Here is a 10,252-nt window from a genome sequence, read left to right on the forward strand (position 1 = left end):
CAAATATTTCACACGCTTCTAACTTCCCATTCTACCCTCGTAAAGATGACAACAATGTCCATGTATAAGTCGGTTGGTGGGGGGTCTACTCGTCATTTTTTTTCGATCACCACCTCCCTAGCTCCGGAAACCCCCCGAAAAAAAATTCATTTCCCTCACTCTCTCCTCTGAGACCACCCACCGGAACTTCCCAAGTCCCTCTCTCTCCCACCTCCACACGGCCACCGCACCGGAACATCCCCGCCGGACTTCCCTGGCCTACCCGAGGCCTCGCGATCCTCATCATCCGGCTGTCTGCCGGAGCCGCTTCATCGACGCCGTCATCAACCGGACCGGATCATCCCCGCCGAACCTCGAAACCATATACTCATCCAGTAGTCTACCGCAGTCGTTTCAGCTGCGGTATCGTCCACCCCACCGGAGCCGCTTCGCCGGATCCGTCGTCCACCGCATCGGATCTAGCTCACCGACACCACTGTGCATTAACCGGATCTGCTTCACCGGCGCCGTGCATGATCTAAACTCTTCTACTGTCGCTTTTCTATTGCTTGCCTGCAAGTTCTTGTTTAATCTTGGGGAACTCCGTTTGTGCTAACGACGCGCCGTTACGTTTTTGCAGATGAGATGAGTAACCATGAAATGTAATGGCCGTCTCTCCAACCCCAAGTAGCACATGTAGCGTACTTCATCACCGGATCTATCAACCCCAGGAAGATCTGCTGTGACTCCCACAGAGTGCTTCTCCTAATGTAAGTCCCTTGTTTTAGCGCCATGTTCTGGGTTCAGATGCTTGTTTGTCTGAAGCTCTTTTAGTTCATTCCTAGCTATGACCGTAACACCTTGCTATTTTCTACTTCATTGCTAACTTTAAGCGAATGAACATTTTGGTTTGCATTCTCTGCTCTGTAGATGTAGCCATCATAACTTCTATCTTGCTCAGTCGTTGTTACAAAAATTATAGGTATTATAGTAACATCCTGCTATTATTTAGTTCATGGTCAATTTTAAGTAATTGCACATGTTGGTTCGCATTCCCTGCTCTATAGCTTTTGGCATCGTAACTTCTATATTTGGTTTACATTCCCTGCTCTGTAGATCTAGCCATCATAACTTTATCTTGCTCAGCCGTTGTTACAAAAATTATGGCCTGCTACTATATTGTTTGTGCCAATTTTTTACTCCATGAACATGTTGGCTTGCATTCCCTGTACTACAGGTGATGCCATTGTTTTGTATCTAGTTCATTGTAAGCTAACAAAGTAAGGACTTAGTTTGGCATGCTATCACTCTGCTATCTAGCCTGTAGTACAAATATACTTGTTATACTACTAGATAATAATTTTGCGTGCCATCTTGTTCTTCAAAAGCTGCATTATTGACTTGTTTCTCTGACTTGGCATGACGCTCAAATATGGAAAGCTGAACATATTGGTTTGCATTCCCTCTTATACAAGTTCACAGGTGATCCCACTATATTCTCAGATCTGGTCCATCCTAAGCTCCAGCATTAACTATCCTCTATGTGTTGCTCATTACAAGTTTATATCCCGAAACATCTTGATTTGCATCCCCTTCACTATAAGTTCAGGAGTATTATTTAGTTCACGGCCAAAATGAAGTAATTGCACTTGGCACATGTTGGTTCACATTCCCTCCTCTTTAGCTTTTGCCATCGTAACTTCTATTTTTGGTTTACATTCCCTGCTCTGTAGATGTAGCCATCATAACTTCATCTTGCTCGCCGTTGTTACAAAATTTATAGCCTCGCTACTATGTTGTTCATGCCAATTTTGTACTCCCCGAACATGTTGGTTTGCATGGGACTCGACAGTAGTAAGTCTCGCTGTTTCATTCTAACATGCTCTGTTATATTGGCTGTTGGTATGCGGCATGCACTCTTTGTTTGCTTATTGTGCGCATTACAATGATCTTGTTATAACGACGAAATGATGAGTTCCAAATTCTTTGGCAAACAATATTGTAGTGTCTTTGCCTTTTCATTGTTGCTGTCTTAACTTGTAATGTCTTTGTTTCAGATATAGGTGCTGCATGGACAACTTAAAAGATTTGCCGGATCCCTTCATTGTATTGCTAGGTTTAATTACCATTCAATTTCTCTGGGTTCTGTAATATTTTTTCAATGCCTTGAAGATGTTGTATTATTTAGTTATTTTGTATAGTTCTTTCTAGAATTTTTTCTTTGGTGCTTGTGGTAAGTGAGGCTATCCGACAGAAATCAATGCTGCGTAAATATTCTCAGTAGCTAAATCACGAATTCCCATCCCTTAAACGGCCCAATTAAGCGAAATCACATATGTGCCGGCCCGCAAAATCCTAAAGCGCCTATTACGCCGGCATATAAACAAAGAACTAAACGGGCTGGCCCACTTACTTATTGGGCCAGCCCACTTGATTTACTGTGGACCCCACACTTTTATTGGGCCGGCCCACTTGCTTTAAGGTGGACCTCACCCACTACTGGGCCGGCCCACTAACTAGTTGGGCCAGCCCAATTGCTTTTGTGGTGGCCCCCACATACTAAATGGGCCGGCCCTTTAAGACGAAAGTGGGACCCACCTGTGTTTTTGGCCCGGCCCACTATCTTGTTGGGCCGTCCCACTTGCTATATGGTGGACCCCACATACTAAATGGGCCGGACCCTTAACAGGAAAGTGGGACCCACCTGTGTTTTTGGCTCGGCCCACTAGCATGTTGGGCCGGCCCACTTGCTATATGGTGGACCCCACATACTAAATGGGCCGGCCCTTTAACAGGAAAGTGGGACCCACCAGTGTTTTGGCCCGGCCCACTATCTTGTTGGACCGGCTCACTTGCTATATGGTGGACCCCACATACTAAATGGGCCAGCCCTTTAACAGGAAAGTGGGACCCACCTGTGTTTTTGGCCCGGCCCACTATCTTGTTGGGCCGACCCACTTGCTATATGGTGGACCCCACATACTAAATGGGCTGGCCCTTTAACAGGAAAGTGGGACCCACCGGTGCTTTTGGCCCGGCCCACTGGCTTGTTGGGCCAGCCCATTTGATCAAATGTGGACCCCACGTACTAAATGGGCCGGCCCGATAGCAGGAAAGTGGGACCCACATGCTAATTGGGCCGGCCCAATAACTTCTTGGGCCGGCCCAGTTGCCTTAATGTGGACCCCACTTTGTAAATGGGTCGGCCCGATACCAAGAAAGTGGGTCCTACATGTCTTGTGGGCCGGCCCTTTTGCCTGTTGACCGGTCAATCGAGTGCATTCGGCCCGGCCCACATGCTTAGTGGGCCGGCCCATTAAAGTTTTGACCAGTCAACCTTAGAGGTTAGGCCCGGCCCACGTAACTGATGGACCAGCCCAGCTATATAGTTGACCGGTCAAACTAAGTCAGCTGGCCCGGCCCGCAAACTTAATGGACCGGCCCGCTTAAGACGTGGCAGGCCTCGTGTGGGCCTACCATCTACCACGGGGTTTCAGCCGGTTAACGCCGCACCTAAGCACGGCGTCTGCCACGGGTCAGTTTGCATGACGTCAGCAGTCAACGGGCTCCCGGAAACACTTGGGCAACGGTCCGATTTTCCGTGGCGGAAGGGCGCCCAAGCGCGACGGACCGAAAAAATCGTCGTAGGACTTTGCCTGACGCAGTTTCCACAACAGAACCCATATCGTCGGGTTAGGCCCATAGGCGACGAAAAATACCCCTTAGCGGACGATTTTGAGACGTTGTCTATCAGAACTTTTCTTGTAGTGAATGCTTGAGACAACTCATGTATCTCTCCTACATACTATTTGCCACTACAAATATATTTACCATTTATTGTTAAGAAAAATGTTCTTTCAAATATTTGAAGGACCAAATTTAGAGGAGGATACAAGGTTGGAAGAAACGAATCACGTCGGCTGGCGGGACAGAGGTCTTTCCGTATGGTATTTTCCTTCACATTAATTCGCTAATCAGGAGTTTTTGGTGGGAAAGGAAAGAAATTAAAATGAAACCGCATTGGTTCTCACGAGTGTTAGACTCTTGCATAACCCGGACTCATTGGGTGCAAGGGTTCTCGGGTTGCTGAGCTCAAATGGCGCCAGACTTAGTTGTGCCATTTTGCTTCAAGACAGTTGATTTGAATTTCTTATTTGCTGTGAATCCTCATTGGACCGAGGATGATATCAAACCTTATATATTCTTCTCGATGTGGTTATGAATAAAAGAGAATCTTTGGACCCGTGATATTTCTGGTGTGCCACTATGTTGAGTGTAATATTTGTGAAACGGTGTTCCACAAGTATTATACCAACTAGAGGATGCCCCGCGCGTTGCTGCGGCAAATTAAGCACTACTTCGAATATATTTTATTTAAACTACAGTAATGACATAAACTATGTCACTTTGAAGAGTGAAATTATTATATTTTAGTTCTTCCCAACCTTCACAATATGCGAACATCTGATAATTATTGTAGAATATTTGTGTTGTTCTAACATGTCTTATTAGTAGACAACAAACTCACAATGCCCATTGTGTTTAAAACATTTGCTTGAGCAATAACTCACATGAAAAAAATGTTTAGAAGGCATCAATTTATAAATGTAAACACCAAATCGATCAGTTATAAAAATCTATGCATTTGTACGCCACATGAATCAGAAGACACTAATAATACCATAAACCAATTCTTTCCTTTGGGAGAAAGAAATAATCTCAACCGGAGTTGCCTGGTCTGCTTCATGCAGCTGCTTAGAAACTGGTCAAGAGGCAGACATGAACTTTGAGAAATACACTGCTTAAAAGCAATCGACATCAAGTAAAATGATATAAAAAGTATGGAGCCTAAGGAATTCAAAATTGTTACATATTAGATATTTACAATATTTCAATTCTAAATTGTACGTCAGTACACATAAGGAAATGTTATAGCTGACAGAATGTTAAGGTTGACATAAAGTTCTGCATATCAAATTGAGGTATCTACAAATGGCAACCAAGACAAATAGCCAACAACCTATCTCGTCCATTATTTGATCCTACAATTTTTTTTATCTAGCTTCATGCCTTCACCTCCAATATAATATCAGTAGCAAAGCCAATCGTACCCGGAAAGGTTTTGCTTGTGAGAACATATCAAGCTAAAAAGGATAACATATCAGCACTTAAAATCCATAGATTGAGCAACGAACATCGGAAATTGGTAGGGACTAATTGGATTTAAGAAATGAACCCATTGGCTTCTTCTCCTTTCCCCCAATAAGAGATCAGTGAATTCACAATATCTGATTGTAGACAGAGGCTGCAAGGCAGATGTTTGGTGGTCCTTGTAGAGGGATACTCACAACTGCTAGAAGAGGGACATAGCGCACGGTGGGAGTGGCGCGGCGCTGATGTTGTAGAACATAGCCAAGTGAAGTAGCATGGTAGAGTAGAAGTCCTATGCCTCATGGGGAGGGGAACGGGAATCTGTCAAGAAAATGAAGGAGGGATAAAACGAAGTGGAAGTATGTCTTGGTGCTGCAAGACTGCAACGATGGTGGAAAATCAGATAATGGAGATCGAGGGGAACTCAAAGACATTACCAGGCGACCTGTGATTATAAAGGAACATGGGGTAGAAGAATGGACGGGGCTATTAATTGTCCACTCTTTGGAATCGATGGGAGGAACTGTTTGAACTTCCATTGACAATGTGGTACTGTGGCATGGGCATGGGCATACACATCCATGAATTAATGTAATGCATAACGTGAGTGGATAAAATAAAGGGTGAAGAGTGTCGCACAGGTTGAGATCTTGATGGGGAAAAAATTAATTGATAGGGAACTTGGGAAAAGTTATATAGTACATAACAGATGTGGTGGACCAATTAGAGGCTTGGTGATGTGGCATGCTTGCATGTTGAGAGAGATAAATTTAGTGGGTTGCTTCTATTTAGATATTATAGATGACTCCGCACTATAACATGGAGTGGTGTGCTTGATCACTGCATATATCATATGTACACATGAAACACATAGTAAACATGATTATACTAGCCAAATAACCATGTCTTGCTACGGAGCAAAGTACCATACTATTTAGTTTCGGTTTGACCTACCTAGATAAATAAGGTTAGGAGACTCTCTAAGAAATTGCAGTCCATTTGTTTCCGGCTGCTACGGTGTTAACTTATTGTTTGAGTTGTTCGATGGAAAGTCTTTAATGTCTCTAGGATGAGTTTATATGCTAACTAACTAATATCGGTTTATTTGTTACCTGAATCCCACTATTAGTATATTTTTTCTATTTTTATTTACTTTGCCTTTTCGGTTTAGTCAAGGTCAACTTTGTAATGTTTGATTCTAGGAACAAATTTCAACATCTATAAAAAGCATATAATATTAAATTGTACTTTATGATAATTCCAATACCATAGATTTTATACTGTAGATGTTAATTTTAGAAAAAATAGTCAAATTTTACAATGTTTTACTTTGATAAAACCCAGAATGCGAAGTAATAATTAAAAATGGAGGAGCAACAAAATGATATTCCCACTGACATTAAATTCTTAGCCGATCACTCAAGTGATCGTAATACAACTTTCGAAAAACATCTATCTAGCAACATCACATTGTCTCCCTGGTATACTAAAATTCTAATCAACACTACGAGATCTATATGTGGACAGTAATCTGAATCATATCAAGTACTTGGTCAATTTTGCATCAAGGTCCATGTTTGTCGAAATTCACCCAGAAGCGAAGTTGCAGTAGTACAAAAGATAGGTTAAAAATATATGCTTGCAGGTGAGAGATATATGGCATTGATCATGAACATCACCACCGTTTTATTAAATACCCCCTCCTCGTCAAAATATAGTGTATATAATTTTTGCAAAAATGTCAAACGATATAAAGTTTGACCAAGAATGTGGAAACAAATTTATTAGTATCTAGAGTATCAAATCAATATCAGTAATTAGATTCATTGTGATGTATATTTTGTAAGACATAAATTTTGTATTGTGCATACATAATTCTCTCGATAAACTTGGTTAAAGTTGATGAAGTTTGTAACTTTTGAAAAAAAACATGCATTATATTTATGGTAAGGAGAGAGTACTTGTAGAAAAACTCAAACCTCATTAGTAGGTACTGTATGAGAATCCAATCACAAATTCCGTCCTTGGCGGTATCCTAGTGTAACATCCGATTCCTATCCAAGTTCGAAATAGAAAAATATCCAACGAGTCCCCGCGCACCCTGACTTGAAAACACGAGTCTTTGCCTGCGCCGCCGTACATACAAACCTCGCTGGGGAACGCCGAAGTTGAAGGCTATGATCGAGAACATAGGTCGCTTCGTTCCATTACATTGACTGATTGACCTCAATTGGCCGTTGAAGATGCGTGGCAGCAACATGATGGAGGAGGATATGCCTACGGAGGTCAACAAGACGATGACGAAGATCGGTTACGGGGCGTCGCTTCCGTATGAGATGATCGTAGAGGTGCTCCAGTGGCTCCCCGTCAAATCCGTCTTCCGCTTCCGGGCCGTTTGCCGATCCTGGGCCGCGCTCCTCTCCTCCGACGAGTTCCACAGCCTCCACACGGCCGCAAGCCGAGCACCACCGAAGCTGGTCTACATCTCACCCACCGCCGGATTCGACTCCACCGCGGTGTACTCGTGCCCCTTCTCGTCATCAGGCCGCCCCAGAGATCGGGGGAACCTGCTCTTCACCATTGACGGTGCCCGTGGCAACTGCTTGGAAGTAGTGACGCCCGCATCGTGCCATGGCCTCATCCTTCTGTACGACGCCATCACCACGGCTTACTACATCTGCAACGCGGCCACGCGGGCAGCCACGCGGTTGCCGCTTTCAACTAACAACGCATCCAGGTCCACCACCGGGCTGGGGTTCGATGCCCGGACAAAGGAGTACAAGGTGGTGAGGCTCATCAATGGGTTGTGCTATCACAAGGTCGGCGTCAGGTGCGAGGTTTACACGGCCGGAAGTCGGTACGGCGATTGCTGGAGGCCGGTCGCCGGAGGAGTTCCCGCGGACTTGCGCCCGTTGGTAGGCGCTGCTGTCATCAACGCATCAATGAACAAGTTACCGCCCGTATTCGCCAACGGTTCCCTGCACTGGTTGCTGGATCCTACGAAACCGGGAGTTGCTGTCATATCCTTCTCCATCACGGACGAAACCTTCGCGTGCATTCCGTCACCGCCCTTCTGGGTGCCAGGAGCATGCCCGGCCTCCAAACCTTGGCCAACAGCGGAGCACCTAGTGGAGATGGATGGCCAACTCTGTCTAGCCAGTGACCTTCGAAACAAGGACACTTTGGAGATCTGGCAACTGCGCGACTATAGCTCGGGGCACTGGTCGCTGAATCATCGAATCAGTTTATCTGGACCGTTGGAAACACATCTAATTAAGCCACAATCTGCCAGAGTTATTGGCAATTGCGGGCCATCATCAGGGACGAAAATTATCATTGTTACTTGCAACCACAAGATTGACAACAAGTTTGAGAAACAGGTTCACACCTATGACCAAAAATCTGAAGCTCTAGAGACAATCCTTTCGGTCGTGGAGACACACTCGTCTCCTCACTATGAGCGCCCTAGCTCAAGGTTCAGTCTCGTCGAAGAGACCCTTGCTCCAGTACATAAAACAGATGAAGAGATTGCCTCGTCGTCCGCCCGGGCTAAGGCGACCAGAGATATCCTACTCCGCCTCCCAGCTAAATCAGCAATGCGCTCCAAATTGGTCTGCAAGCAGTGGCTCATATTGATTGAGAAACAAAACTTTATCGACTCATATTTTGAACATAAGAACATGCAGGATAAAATTAAAAGGCCAAAGGTCATGCTTGTGGGCAAGGGCACTGGACGATCGGGTTTCAGTTTTGCTCCATTGAATATATGCCTCGGAGGGTCTCCTAGCCACGGTACATTGCTTGATAGAAAGGTGGTTTGCTCTAAGCCTTGCCATGGACTGAACCTGGTAAGCACCGAGACAGCGGACTATCTCTGCAACCCATGTACAGGTTTCCACAGCAGCTACGCTAATGGGGGGCTGAAGCTAGACCTAGCCCGAAGAATGCCAAGTGCAGAAGAGCATGCTTTCACTGTCGGCAACAAGAACGTTGGCTTGACTTTTGACCCTTTGATTCGTGACCATGTTGTGGTGGAGATCTTCTATGACCTCAAGGACTTCGAGTCTCGTGTATATTCCTTGGGTTGCGACGGTGGTGCGGCTCCAGAAATATGGCTTGTTCGAACTACGTACCTCCTCTGCCTGTGAATGATATGCCGCCTGCCTATCTTGATGGGATGCTGTACTGGATGAGTGAACCAAGGCTGGGTGAGAGCCACGAATGGGCAGTTATCTCTTTCGACATCATTACAAAAATGTTCGATGTTATCCCTTGCCCTTCATGGTTTCGCACATGGCATAGCAGAAACCGTTGTCGTGCATTTGTGGTCGAGCTCGCCGGAGCGTTATGTGTTGTTCTAGCAGACCCGGTAGCAGACAGTCTGGATGTATGGAAGCTAGAGCACGGCCAATGGGGCAGAGCATACACAATTCACTTGAAAGAATATCCTGACTACTCCGTCAAGACAAATGTTGTGGTGCCATTAGCTGTTGACCCTGATGGTGGGAGGATCCTGCTCAACACAGGGAAGAAAATTGCTCTATATGATCCAATGGAGCAAACAATTCAAGATTTGTATTCACTTGATCAGGTGCCGGTTGTCAGAAGTAAACCCCACACTAACTCAGTCGACATGCCTTCATCTTCGTCAGGGAATAGTTTGACATGCTCTAAAGATCTGCCAGGGGAGGTGACAAAAATACTGGATACTAGTAGTATGCCCTTCGTTCCCATGTTGTATGAGGAGAGCTTGGCATCTTACTCCCGTGTGGCCAAATTAAACTTTCTATGGTGATAGATTCTCAAGGCACCTCGCGTTTCTTCATAAATATGTTCTATTTTGTTAAATTTCTTGTGGTGGTACATTCTCAACTTCTCAAGGTACCCTCCTTTTTTTATAATGGGCGCTTTATTACTTTGACAAGCAATTACATCCGACATCTGCATAGCTAAGATGCACACAAGTCGTTCGTACATCACAAAAGTCTCAAGTGAAAACAAAACAGGCGAATTACATATCAAACATGAGTAATTGTAAAACGCCTAGGATGAAGGTGGCAGTCCAATCCTTAGATTATTATGCTGCCACCCATGTAGAAAAAAAATATCCCTCACCGTATCC

At 44.8% G+C, this 10,252-nt stretch overlaps 1 pseudogene; it reads left to right on the top strand.

Annotated features, from left to right (window-relative positions):
* The first annotated feature begins 7,345 nt into the window (after positions 1-7,345).
* On the top strand, positions 7,346-9,925 carry LOC127292385 (uncharacterized; annotated as a pseudogene).
* The last annotated feature ends 327 nt before the right edge of the window (positions 9,926-10,252 follow it).

This window comes from Lolium perenne, chromosome 4, assembly GCF_019359855.2.
Source record: "Lolium perenne isolate Kyuss_39 chromosome 4, Kyuss_2.0, whole genome shotgun sequence".
Classification (NCBI taxonomy): Eukaryota; Viridiplantae; Streptophyta; class Magnoliopsida; order Poales; family Poaceae; genus Lolium; species Lolium perenne.